This window comes from Macrobrachium nipponense, chromosome 17 (assembly GCF_015104395.2).
Source record: "Macrobrachium nipponense isolate FS-2020 chromosome 17, ASM1510439v2, whole genome shotgun sequence".
In the NCBI taxonomy this organism is placed as follows: domain Eukaryota; kingdom Metazoa; phylum Arthropoda; class Malacostraca; order Decapoda; family Palaemonidae; genus Macrobrachium; species Macrobrachium nipponense.
In genome coordinates, this window is record NC_087210.1 from 66,573,582 (window position 1) to 66,586,915 (window position 13,334).

Sequence of the window (13,334 nt, forward strand, 5' to 3'; positions counted from 1 at the left end):
AAATTTAACATGTGAGAAATAAAATAAAAAGGAATAATGAAGATCACTGCATAACACTGGACACTGTGGAAAAAGGGGATGGGGGAATTAGTAAGATGTTCTACTTACTTTCTATGGCCATCCCTCACAGTCGTCTGTCCCACCAGACAACTCTAAAAAGAGCAAATTCTAGATATGCAGTGAACAATAATTCTACAGAAACCCCAACGAGAAGTTGTGGTACAATGTACAAGTGCACGAATATCTTGGTAAGCCCCTCCCGTTCAGTGTGACGTTACTGACACGTAACGAACTCGATGAGGAGGGAGATTCCATTACGCCACGCGTTACCTGATAATTAAGTGATGGACGCACAAACATCAAGACGCGTTCCACGGACTGAACATGCGATTTACGTGCCCCCGATCACGTTGCTTTTATACTTCTGATCATGCCCCAATGAGAGACATGTTTACCGAAGTCAAACAGCTACTGAGTGCTGACTATCATCATTTCGAAGAATGTAGCGTCAACATGTAAACTGTTCGACACATCCACTTTCCGATCTCCCAAACTGAGATTCTGCAAACCAAGGTGATATCTTTTCACAGAGCAGCAATTAGGTAACTAAAACAGTCCATGTACCTCCAAAATAGAAATACCTGCTCCGTATATCGAACACATGAATTCCACAAATGAAACTCAAATACGGACAGTCCGGTCATACGAATTAAACATGCAACTAATGAAACTGACGTAAATTTTATGTAAACAAATTACGCAAAAGCGCTTGGAAATTTGATTTTATGAATAGAAACATGAATTATTAACTCTCTCTCTCTCTCTCTCTCTCTCTCTCTCTCTCTCTCTCTCTCTCTCTCTCTCATTATGGAACGATCTTCACTTTTATCGTTTTATTTAGGTGCCATGAGGCTTTTGTGGAGGAAATGATTGTGATCGAGAAATAACAGAACGAAAACATTAAGGAAATTTTCCGCAAATCTAATGAACTTACACCTGACATAACTATTCAGTGGGAAGACACTTAAATCTCCAAGACTCGGTAACTCGTCACTAAAATGTAAGCTTGCGAAGCTCAATTGTGAGGACATAACTATTGTGCTCCGATTCATACATCGTGCACCTCCATCCTTAATGTGGCAGGAAAACCTTGCTGATTGATTTTTTAGTTCTTACTGGCGTTTCAACGACGAGCAGGAAAACTTTACTTTCCACCTGTTCTTAATATTGTCAGAAGACTGACACTGGGAGGGTTGGGTGATAACTTATCTGATGAGGGGGGAAATGTATTGGTTTGTTACACTTTTCCTATGAATATTTTATTTTTCTTTTATTCAATTTTATTTATTCATTTATTAATTTTGTAAGGATTTCGTCATGTTTAAGCTTCTAGCATAACGGCATTTCTTCCTGCCGTGTTTTCTCCCTTTATTCTTCTCGGTTCTGTAGCATTGTTCATATATTCATTTTAATTCAAAGGTAAAACTGTTCCAGCTTATTGCAATGGTTATGGTTTTGCTAAGCTCCCGGTCAACAGGAAGGATTGCTTGCATGGTCATTAATAAAATTAGTCTCTCTCTCTCTCTCTCTCTCTCTCTCATGACGACTGTTACGTAATTTGGAACACGAATGTTCATAAAATTAAATTATAGAAAATACAGGTGCTTCTATAAAGAAAATTAAACAATTATTGAATTCTATGAGAACGATATATATTTATTTTGGTCAAAATTTGCTTCAATTATAAAAACTTTAATATAGCTATTAAAACAACTGAACCCCTTCTTAAAGCGTTGATGCATATTTCTTCTTACTTGTTTTCTCTCTCAGCCAATCAGAGTCGTTTTCGCCTTCTCACTTTGAAGCAAAGTCTTTGCTTTGAAGGGAGTTGTGCGGACTCTCCTGATTGGCTGAAACTGCTCAGAAGGTTTTCAGTCAAACTGTCGAAAGGTCTGAGTTCGACCACGTATGTTTGACCTTGTGCTGATAGTAAATGTTGTGATTGCTAATATCCGAGATAAATGTTGCTATGAAAGAGACTTTGTAGTCACTTAGAAGATTTAGAAAGAAATATTTTCATGATTGTGTTCACCAAGATGTGTTTGCAAGAAATATTTCCATGAGGCATCGTTGTTGCTTTTCTGATGACTGTGCAGAGGAAATTTGTCATATAATACAACGGTGTGTTTATACAATTCCGCTGAAGTTATTGCATTCCATTACGTCTTATTTTGCTTGCTGGCTTATGCAGGATGAAGCTGGAAGGAGAGATCGGGCTATGAGGTAAGGGCTATTATGGTCACGGTATAGGCTCCGTAGAATATTAGGCATTCGATAGCTGAAGTTGTGATGTGATATCCCTGAATCATATCCCATGGATTATTTTGCAAAACCACTTTCGTTGCTGGAATGTTTCAAGCCGTTGTCATTTGGGGCTAGTACTAAACACGGCGAAATACATGGGACCCCCCCCCCCCCCTCCTCTCAGTCCCTAGTGGCTTTCGTATTCGCAGGACCGTTCCTCGCAGTCCGTGCTGAGTTATTGCATAGAATTACCATGTTTTGTTTCTGGATACAAGGGCTGCTTGGGGATTTTCCCGAACGCTCAGAATATTCGGTGTATGTTGTTCGGGTGTCTCGTCAAAGTTACCTTGTTGCTGTTGTTGCGGGTTCTTGCTCAGAGGAGAAGCCCGCAAGTGTGTGTTTTTTTTCCTGTGGGTGAGAAAAGTGGTCTATGTAAATGGAATAGAAATACTGATAGGGGAGGAAGCCGAATTCTTTGAAACCTCTTTGTGCCTGTCAGTTAAGGAGTTGGTGTGGAAACGGCGAAGCATGGTGCGCCTTTAGACACACCAGGAAGCAAAACGTGTGCTCCTATTTGGTAAAAATTTTCATTTTTAAATGAACACATTTAATCATGCTCAAGGTGGTACCCCTAGATGAATAAGGGGTAATTCTAGGCAATAACTCCGCACAGACTGCAAGGAACGGTCCCGCGAATACGAAAGCCACTTGGGATTGGGGCATCAAATTTATTTCGCCGTGTTTAGTACTATCCCCTGGGGGTTAATTACAGTTGACCCCCCAAAACTAACGATAAATTCTTGATAAGCAATCTAAATATTATAGGAAACTGGGATTTCCAAAAAAATACCCGGCACGAGTTATTATCTAGATCTACCAATCATGCTCAAGGTGGTATACCGATATGAATAAGGGATAATTCTAGGCAATAACTCCGCACAGACTGCAAGGAACGGTTCCGCGAATACGAAAGCCATTAGGGATTAGGACGTCAAATGTATTTCGCCGTGTTTAGCATGGCCCCTGATGGTTACAGTCGATCCCCCAAAAATAACTGTTAATTCTTAATAAGCAAACCAAATACTACAGGAAACAGTAATTTCCAAAGAAATACGCAACGCGGAGTTATTACCTAGATCGACCGAATGGGGCAACTTCGCCAAAAGCAACGAGAAAAACGAGGCTAGTGTTTCAGTTGCCAAATGTTGTTGACGCTTAAGGGTACTAAGTTGTAGCTTCTAGGCATTCACTAAGACTGGATCCAGAAATTTTGCACTGGAATTCCAAAGGGTTCATCAATCGAACGCGTTCAGTCGGAGTTCCAGGTGCCACTGGTACTTGATTAATTGGGAGGGTAGTTTAAGAAATGTGTAAATCTGTACGAATCTGGATTCTGGTTAGCGTATTGAATTATAATTTAGTTGCCATTTATTTTGAATGTTTTATCGAAATATTACGTACACTTATTCAAAATTGAAATTACGGACATATATTGTTAATTGCAGCAAAATATCATAGAAATAATACTTTTGAATACATTCATTAATTCTAAGAATGTATAATTTTCTTGAATGCCGATAATTATCAAATAAAATAGGGTTCAGTAAAATAAGATGTGAAATTTGGAGGTATTTACGTGCTAGAGTTTTAGGGGAAAAAAGCCGGTCACTATCCTTCGTGTGTCATTAAATTTAAATGTTTTAGACATGTGCTAATGAAATTCAACTCTTTTGTTATATGAATTTTGGGAAAATTGTCATGATTCGATATATAATTATTCCCTATGCTTCTTAGTTTTTTTAATGTACTTTTGATTTTTGAAGATGTACGTGCCAGACCCAAGATGAAAGAAAAGCTCCATTTGCTTGAGCGTCTTCTTTCGATGGCAGGAGATAGTGGTAGTTCTTAATGCTTTTCAGCAAGTGGAGGTAATGCAGGTAAAAGGAGTATGTTTTTTTTTTTCGTTGTACTTGTGACGTTCCCTGACTGTTCAACCTTTGGCTAATCAAACCCATCTATCAGAACTTTAATTTAGTGCGAAATTTCATTATTTGAGCGAGGAAGCGCCAGTCACCATTTGAAGCAGGACAGTCCATCTTAGCTACATTTCCATGCCAGTATAGAATACACGATCAGATTTCGTTTCAAAGTCTACAATTATGAGGACTGAGATCAAGAAAGAATATTCAAGGCTACCTAAAGCATTACACCACCTGAAGCATTACTGCACGTCAGAATGTGGATGAATACAGATTAATGTGACAAAGATACTGGGGATACAGGGTCAAGTTCAGTAATTTGCCCCATGAACTAATAATTTGTAAAGTAAAACTATAAAACGTAACTCATAAATAAAGAGCCCAGATGGACTAATTAGGGGCAGAGATGAGGGCACCAAAAATAAACGAGAGTAATAATGATTTTATTGATGAGAGAGAGAATGTAACTTTAATACCATAAGAATTATGTCATTCTTGGTTTTGTTGTACATATGTTGAGTAATTTTTGAAAATTTCATTGATATTTTTTTATATACAAAGGATATCAGTTTATCAGTTAACACAATTCGGCCTTAGTCACAAAAGTCATGTGTTTTGGATATGGTGTTCAATTGTACCTCAGCCACAGAGGGACCAGTTGTATTCCAGCCAATCGGGTATTGGTTTCTGCTTTACCTAAAAGGATTGGTATGGACGCTTATGATTGGGTCAGGGCTTGCTTTAGTTGAAAGCAGTCCTTTTAGAGAATAAAGAAAGAGGTCGGGAAAGAACGGTTCGAAATCCTTCCACTTCTTAAATAGGTTTGTAGCTATGATATGTAAATGTTGAATGATTCCTTTGAGAAATAATTTATCTATCTTCCTAATTAATGACATATGAAGCCATTTAGTCGGAAAGTTCGAGAGGTCCCAAGAAACGGCCGACGGTTTTCAACAGAGAAAATAGATTTACGGCCATCATGAATGCAGGAATGCTTCTTGGAAGAAGCAGAAAGGAGTGATTTAGCCAGTATTTTTCTTGATACATTAGAGTGATTTAAGAGCAACATTGCACGATTTATTGCGCAATATTTCTTGAAGGGTAGCAGAGTGATTTATAGGTATAAGGTGAAGGCCAGGTTTCTACACACGATAGTTCCTCGCTGGACGAGTGGTTTTCGCGCTCGGCTGCCAATCCAGTGGTCCGAAGTTCGAATCCCGGCACGGCCAACGCGGAATCAGATGAATTTATTTCTGGTGATAGATATTAATTTCTCGATACAGGGTGGTTCGTATCCCACAATAAGCTGTGGGTCCCGTTGCTAGGTGATGAATTGGTTCCTGGACACGTAAAAATATCTAATCCTTCGGGCCAGCCCTAGGAGAGCTGTTAATCAGCTCAGTGGTCTGGTAAAACTAACATATACTTCCACACACGATTTCGCAGGCTATCCAATCAGCCTTCAGTTGATCGAACAAGAGGGACCCGTTAAGTTATGGTGTGTTCATGATTAACCGGTCTGGGATGGGGGTCGGTAGGACCCACAGTGTCTTGGTGGAGGGAAGTATTTTTGCGTTCCGGACGTTCAGGGCTCGAGTGATGATATCCACCAGTTTCTCTCACCTTCGTGCCAGTATGAAAGCTGGAATATACTTCACTGCACAGTCTGCGGACGGTTGAATGGTAATTTCATTATAGATACGCACTACTCTTAAAGAACATTGTCTGAAATGTCTGATGGTCTTCTCGATATTCTAAAAGCATCAAATCGTTGAATACCCTGCACAAGCAAAGCTGTATTTCTAAGTTTTATTGGAAAATAGACTATTATTGGCATCTACTTGAAACCGCAATGGAATTTTAATATTTTATCTCCCATAGTGTGGTGCCTTTGGCACTATCAAGCCATCATTATTGACCTAACGAGCACTGTCTTACGCATACAAGGAAAGGCAAATAAGTTGGAGGAGTTTCTTCAAACGTTCATAATATTTTCATTTCGAGATTTTTCTAGTTTCTACGTAGCCCGATTCTCGAGGTCCTCTGAACATGTCACAACTTCGTGAACAGCACGGAAGTCTTTCGAAGAATTATGACTTGTCTGTTTTTGTGTAAAGTGTAGTGACCGAAAGTGGACTAATCATATATCAAAATGGAAGTAAATGTATCATCAGCAGTATAATTGGGCTTCAACTCGTTTCGTTTATGGTTAATTGAATCTGTTATGAGTTGCACTATTATAAACATGAAAACTTATTTTCAAAGTAATAATTGATGCATATTTCCGGGACTTGCCTTTCGGATAGATTGCATCGTAATTATGTAACTGAGAAACTTCAATAGATCAAGGAATAACTTGTCAGTTTTTCAAGCAAAACTCACCCATTGCTCATCCGAAACTTAAAGCTTAATGGCCACATTTAGTCAACCGTTTGTGACTAGTTAACAGGAACACTAGGACACCAGCATGGGCCCAGCAAACCTTGTAAGACTGAAAAAAATGTAAAGATCTCGGTGCTGAATACCGACAAATTCATCTTGGTGCAGTAAAATTAACAAGGGCATGTAACCTCTATAGAGTGGAGTGTTTCATGTCAAGACTTCTCTTCCTGTAAAACTCTAGTCCATTTCCAATTCCAACACACGTCCTGTGCAACCATCCTCCATATCACATGTGCAGTATGGAAGAAACCCCTTCACATATCTGCCTGGACTTAAAATGTTTATCATGATAAGCCTTGATCACCATGATTTGGGAATAATGCCAAGCAACTGCATTACATTTAAAAAAAACATTTTTGTAGATCATAAGGAAAAGTTTTTGTACTTGTAGTTTCTGTAATTTCGCTTTGTGTGATTGGTACGGTGTTACCCCTGTTAACAGAAAATATTTTGTCGTGTAAGCGTATTGTCAACATGCTATTCTTGGTTTTCTAGGACCAACCTTGAGGAGTTCATGTGATTTACCGTTTCTTGGACTCAGAAGATGTATGTGCCGAAAGAGTATTCTGCTTCCATCAACAACTCATGATTCCCCCAGCTATGGAGTGTTTGATATATTGCTGCAGGATTCAGTGTAAGGTTTTCCGGACATTCGCTCTGAATGGTCGCTGAAGATTACAGCGACTGAGCCTTGGCAGCGACTTCGGCAAAATGTGTTGAAAGGTACAGGGAATAAAGAGGATTGACTACTGCTTTAGTTTCCTCAATTAAGTATTCACTTACCAACATAGGTTTATAACTCGAGTCTGTACTTTACAAACCTACTGCTCAGTTTCTCTAACCTGGATATAATCGAGCAGTAATGGGATACAAGGGATACCTTGGAAATCTTTTTGCCACGAAAAATGTCCCGCTACCTCTTCACGTCATCTCCATATTTGTCATCATCGTGAGTATGGCATTTTTTTCAATTTAATTTAACGTTAAGAATGTATGGCAAAGGTAAATTTTTGGAGATCTAATTATTTCATCCAAGCATGTGATGTTGCTTTCAAGATTGTTTAATACGTTATTTTCGGCGTACTAAAGTATGCCATCAATCATGCAACAGCTGATAAATATTGTTTGCTTATCATGTGATATTTCACAACAGCAGTGAAGTATTTACATAATCAGAATTAAGATATATCACAGCATATGATTTTATGAAGTAAGCGCATCATGCATTTTAAAACGCTTAATTATAGACTTGATCCTTGAATGACCCACAACTCAAGTATGAACTTTGAGAAGTATTTTGCCATTTTATGTTATACTCGTATATAAATATTTACTTCAATAAGAGTTTTATCATCAATTTCTCTGGTTTGTTCAAACTGATATTGACCTTCAGTTCTGTTATGTAATGACAGCATCCTACTATTTGAGTATCTTATACTAAACGAAATTTGTTCTATAGATTGAGCCATTTTTCACTCCAGGTATCACGGTACGTTTATTGATAGGCTAGTTTCCTACCAACTGTAGTTATCACTTTCCAGTTGAAACTTTGGGATGAGCCTCTATAAATTGGAGGCGAATCAATATCAATAATTTATTTATTAGAAATGGGGATGTATGTGGTTCCACCGAGTGTTTCCCTTCCGGTTCTCACCAAGATTTTCTTTGGATGACTTAACACCAAGCGCATGGCTTTTGAAAATTATTAATGATGATGGCGATAATAACAACATTTCATCTTGAGTCAAATTCATGACACTTTGCAAGTGGTTACAAGTAGATGCTAAGAATAAAAAGAAAAGTTGGAGCTTTGGGGTGAGTTTATCATGAACATTCTTGGGAAGCTACAGTTTCCTATTTTTGCCTTAAATATTCTTCAAGTAATTAACCATGAAATCGATGGCCGTGCTGTCACCGGATGTTGCTCTCTAATGCGCATAATTCTGCAGATATCAATATCTCTCCTTTTCCAGCTCCCCCCCCCCCCTCTCTCTCGTCATCTCCTTTCTCTCTCTCCAAACACACACACACACACACACACACAGAGTTGTATGTTAAATTAAAAAAAAATTAGATTTAGTCAATAAGCTTACGAGTGGCGTTAATTATTTTGTTTTTCAGGTCTCGACCAAGAGCCAAACACTCATAGAAGATTGCATTATTAAGTTCCCGTCGTTGGACAAACATCGTTGCAGAAGAAGATAACATCATCAAAGTAAGATCATCATAAATATTTTGATTCCTGCTGTTATCACTGTTGTATTTGTATCCTCTAACCAGGACCCTGCCTTTAACGTACTCGTATGTTCTATTAAATTTGTGGCTTTAGGTGATTAACAAACACACCCTGGCCTGAATTCCTGTTTGGATATAGTAGTCCTTGTTATGTATATAGAATTACGAGGGATTAAAGTGGCCTATAAACTTCGATACTACACCTGAACACTGTATCAAAATGACTCATTTATAGTTGAAGAACAACTGCTGACTAATACTTTTTATTGCAAATTATTGGACTAAACTTTCGAAGTATACAAAGATGGAAGGCTTGTTTATATAAGTATTGGCTGTTTTCCTAGTGGCTTCTTGTAGTTATAGCTTTCAAAAAGTAGAACATTCATTTAGGGCGGAATGAAAGGGCTCTTGAAGGGGAGAGATTCCAAGGAAGATATTTTCAAGTCAAAAGTGCTAAAAACTGATGAAATAAGGACTAAGTGGTGGATTGAGTTTGCCCATCAAAATAGTCACTACCGTATATAGAAAAAGAATTCCGCATATCATCGAAAAAGTTAACCACAAATAAGCATGTTGAACAAACAGGTCCAAAAATAAAAAGAATAAATGAAGTAGACTGCCAGAAAGGAAAGAGTTTTGAATGTACAAATATTCTTTAAAGTTACTGTAGGATAGAAAGAATGTAAATCTGAAAATTTAGCCATGAGTTTGAGGAGAGGAAAGGTGTAAGGGAGTGATTGGTTCACCCATTTGTTGTGACTGGCTGGTTTTTGTTAAAGGAACAGACTGAATTATTGCCTCTTACGATAATTCATTTACTTAGTCTTATTGCTAAATATCTTTCACAGGGAACTTTATCATTTGAATAACTTTCACGCGCAACTCATATTTCTTTAAAATTTAATGGTTATCGTCGTCTTCTTTCCGTTTCGTATCTTATAAATATTGTACTTGCCTATGGCGTCTAATGATAAAGAAACGAGCTGACTGATTGGAAAGTGTTTGTGACGTTAGACTTATCACATGTACATTCTTGAAGAGAAACTGCTTCCCTTTCTATCGACGATGAATAGGATTTCCCTGGATTTCTATGACAAACTTCTGAGCCTCTCAAACATGAGGTGATTTTCCGTCTCCAAATCAGCAGAACTGATTAACATTATTATCAAAGTTTTCACGCTCTTCCTTTGGAATGGTTAAGTGTGAAGTGAACTCACTCTCTCCACTCCTGTCTTGTGGACTGCCATGTTTAATTACCGCCTGATTAATGCTTCTTTTCTATGGTTTTCTGGACCTTTGTACAAGTCTCCCTCCTGCTATTTCTGTGTCAAATTTATTTTTTGCTAACTATTCCCCACTTCTATTTCGTGTCCAAATCAACTTATTCTTTCAATATCAGTCAATTTTCCAGCCGCTGGACGTCAAATCTTCTGGTCTCATCCTCATTTTTATTACAGTACAATATTTCCATGGTACTTTGGCCTAGAGCCTTAGAATAGCAAAAGCACACCTTTTCAACTCCATGTTATTTGTAAGCATCCTTATTGCTACTATATACAGAGGGTAGCACAGCCTTTATTGACCTCTCAAGTCTTTATTGCACTTACAGGGTTTAGTATTCGCTGTTCTCTACGTCCAGACTGCTACTATAACTTTTCCTACTGCTCTCTCAATGCCTGCTTCACCGTTCAAAGTGTCACAGAGGTCCCAGAATTTCTAAACTACTTCAAAGACCGCCCCTTCTACCACAACGTAGCATCCCACCTTTTCTCTTCCCCATTGGCTTCTTTGGTATATTTTGGACATCAGAAATCTCTTAATGTAAATTTTGTAACCCTGTGCATCTCTTGAGACAACATTTGTTATATTCAGCAGCATCCGTATAGTTTTGGTTTTCCTATTTTTTAAAAAACTCTTTTAGCTCGATCGCTCATTCAGTTGTTAATTCTTTACCTCTCAGTCACTTTTCTATACTACAGTGCTTTCCTTATTGGAGCCCTTGAGCTCGTGGCATTCTGAATTTCCAAATAGGATTGCAGTCTTCCCACACCACACATCCTAGGGGCCTCTTTCATCGCTCTTCAGTGGCCTCCTCCATTACTATGATAAATGACAGGGGACTCGACGATGACTCCTCTTGTGCACCAACATTTCTCAGAAATTTTTGGATACAGCTTCCTTTGTCTTCATTTCTATATTGTGGTACAGTAACTCGATGTCCTCGGTCTTTTGGTTCCCCGTGTTTTCATAATGAACATCTAAAAATATCTTGGTATTCAACGCCTCCTTAAGTTTTGTAAATTAAATAGTGTGTAGCTTCGCTTGCCATGGTACATTTCATGCAGCGTCTGTTGCTGATACCTCTGGGAATAGTTTCAGGGCTTGGATTAGTTCTTCCTTTTTCACCCTCTCCAGTATTTTCCCACAGCATGCCCAAAGAGTGGCATTTCTGTACATTTTTGGAAATATTATGGCATTCCTTCTCGTGTGTAAATTGTCAATCACACTTTTCCCACTCTTCTGGTTTTAACCACTTTTGCATCAGGTTTTCATATATTAAGTTTGCTTATCAGTTACTGGTTCTGCAACTGCTAATCGTAATTCACTTATTTCAGAAGTTTCTTGGGATTGTACTCTTAGACTACTCACAGCTTTTTGACCAGATAGTATTTATGAATTTTATACTTCACCAGTCTATCTTATAACAATATCTTACGGTTCAAATTTCATTCTAGTTCATTCAGCTCATAGTCAAAATACGGCCACAATCGTTTAGTTTGTGTGCATTATTTCTGTAACTTCTCTCTATATTCATGATTCTCGTAACCTTTCTTACAACACATCCTTTCAACCTTTGCTCAACCCGTTCATTATCCTGAATATTCTTGCTTTTTCTTCTGCCGTGTTCAAATTTGTCCTAGCATTTCTTCTTGTTTACATGCTTCCCTTCTTCCTGCCTGTCCGTTACCGGAGTTGGAAAGCTCCCCCTGCTTTTTAACCGCCCATGTTGAATTTTGACTCTCTCTCTCTCTCTCTCTCTCTCTCTCTCTCTCTCTCTCTCTCTCTCTCTCTCTCTCTCTCTCTCTCTCTCTCTCTATATTTCGTTCACTTTGTCACACTATGAGACTTAAAGCTTACTCGGGGAGTAACCCTACAAACTACTTAGTAGTTGTTGGTGGGGTGTAGGAAAGCCTAAAAAGCTCTGAAAAGGGTGTTTCACGTTGAGTTTAAAGAGACAGGAATTTTTGGATGAGTAATTTATGATTTATTTATCAGAATGAAAATGCAAAAAAAAAAAAATAAATAAATTGTAAGTTGAACAATACAGAAAACTTATTTCTAATAAAACATAGCGTATTTTTTTTTTATTTTCATCGGTAAAACTGCTCTAATTTGACCATCGATTATACCACTCGTCCCGAGTAAGCCGGAGACCGGATCACGCCTTGTTAATCATAAGATTACTGGCTCCTTTCCTTGATACTGCTTTTGGGACTTAATTTTCGTTTACCATACTGTTGTTATTTTGGCATCTTTTCCTTCAATTCGCCTAGTAGCAATGTAAGCCGTATGAAAGCTATCACACGTGGAATAAATGTGGAATTCTTTCTTTGCGCCGTATATACTTGATAGAAATCAATCTGTTCCAGTACCCGTCGTTTGTATAATTTCAAATTTTCTATATATCTTCCCTAGAAATCTTCGAAAACACCTATCACAATTCTGGTGTTACTATTTACAACTATTTACTACCAGATTTCGCTCAGGCTTGTGGCATTTCTGTCACTTCTTCTGATTACCGAATTAAGAATGTTTGCTTTTCTTCTGTCCTTCCTTGTTGTAGTAAATGTCACGAGAACAGTTATATTACCTAATTTCGTATGAACATTACTTTACAGAATCGTCCAACTTCAATTGCTCAAGCCATTTTATTCATAACCAGTTTACTTACCTTTTGTCTTGTCTGGCCACCATTCCACAAATCTTCACATTTTCCTTTTCTTTCAACACATAGCTTAGCTTCTTTGCATCTTATCTCCTGTACAAAACAGATATTCACATTTATTCAAAATCTCTCTACTAATCTATGTTTTCTTACGATTGTTCCTACAGTTAACATTTTCATTTATACATAACTGTATTATCTCTCCCCGGTGATCTTTTTAAACAAATTACGAACTTGAAGGTTGTCGCGTGCTGGAATTCATTGATCTTGAAAACTCATTTTCATTTTGTGGGCTCTGTCCTATTTTACGGGTTCCACATGTCATTTATGACGAACATAAACCCGACCCATCTGTATTTGTCCAGGTTTTGAACCTGCAGGTCGTTAGTGGAGTTGTAAAATCTGTGTTGTGTGAGGTGTAGCGTGAC

The 13,334-nt window shown here is 38.0% G+C and overlaps 1 long non-coding RNA gene across 2 annotated transcripts in view; it reads left to right on the top strand.

Annotated features, from left to right (window-relative positions):
* The first annotated feature begins 1,870 nt into the window (after positions 1-1,870).
* LOC135196283 (uncharacterized) overlaps positions 1,871-13,334 on the top strand; it is a 24,718-nt gene continuing 13,254 nt past the window's right edge. For both annotated transcript variants that reach the window (XR_010310360.1, XR_010310361.1), the window contains exons 1-3: positions 1,871-2,283; positions 7,221-7,674; positions 8,847-8,940. This is a non-coding gene — a long non-coding RNA (uncharacterized LOC135196283). The remainder of the gene's footprint in view (positions 2,284-7,220; positions 7,675-8,846; positions 8,941-13,334) is intronic.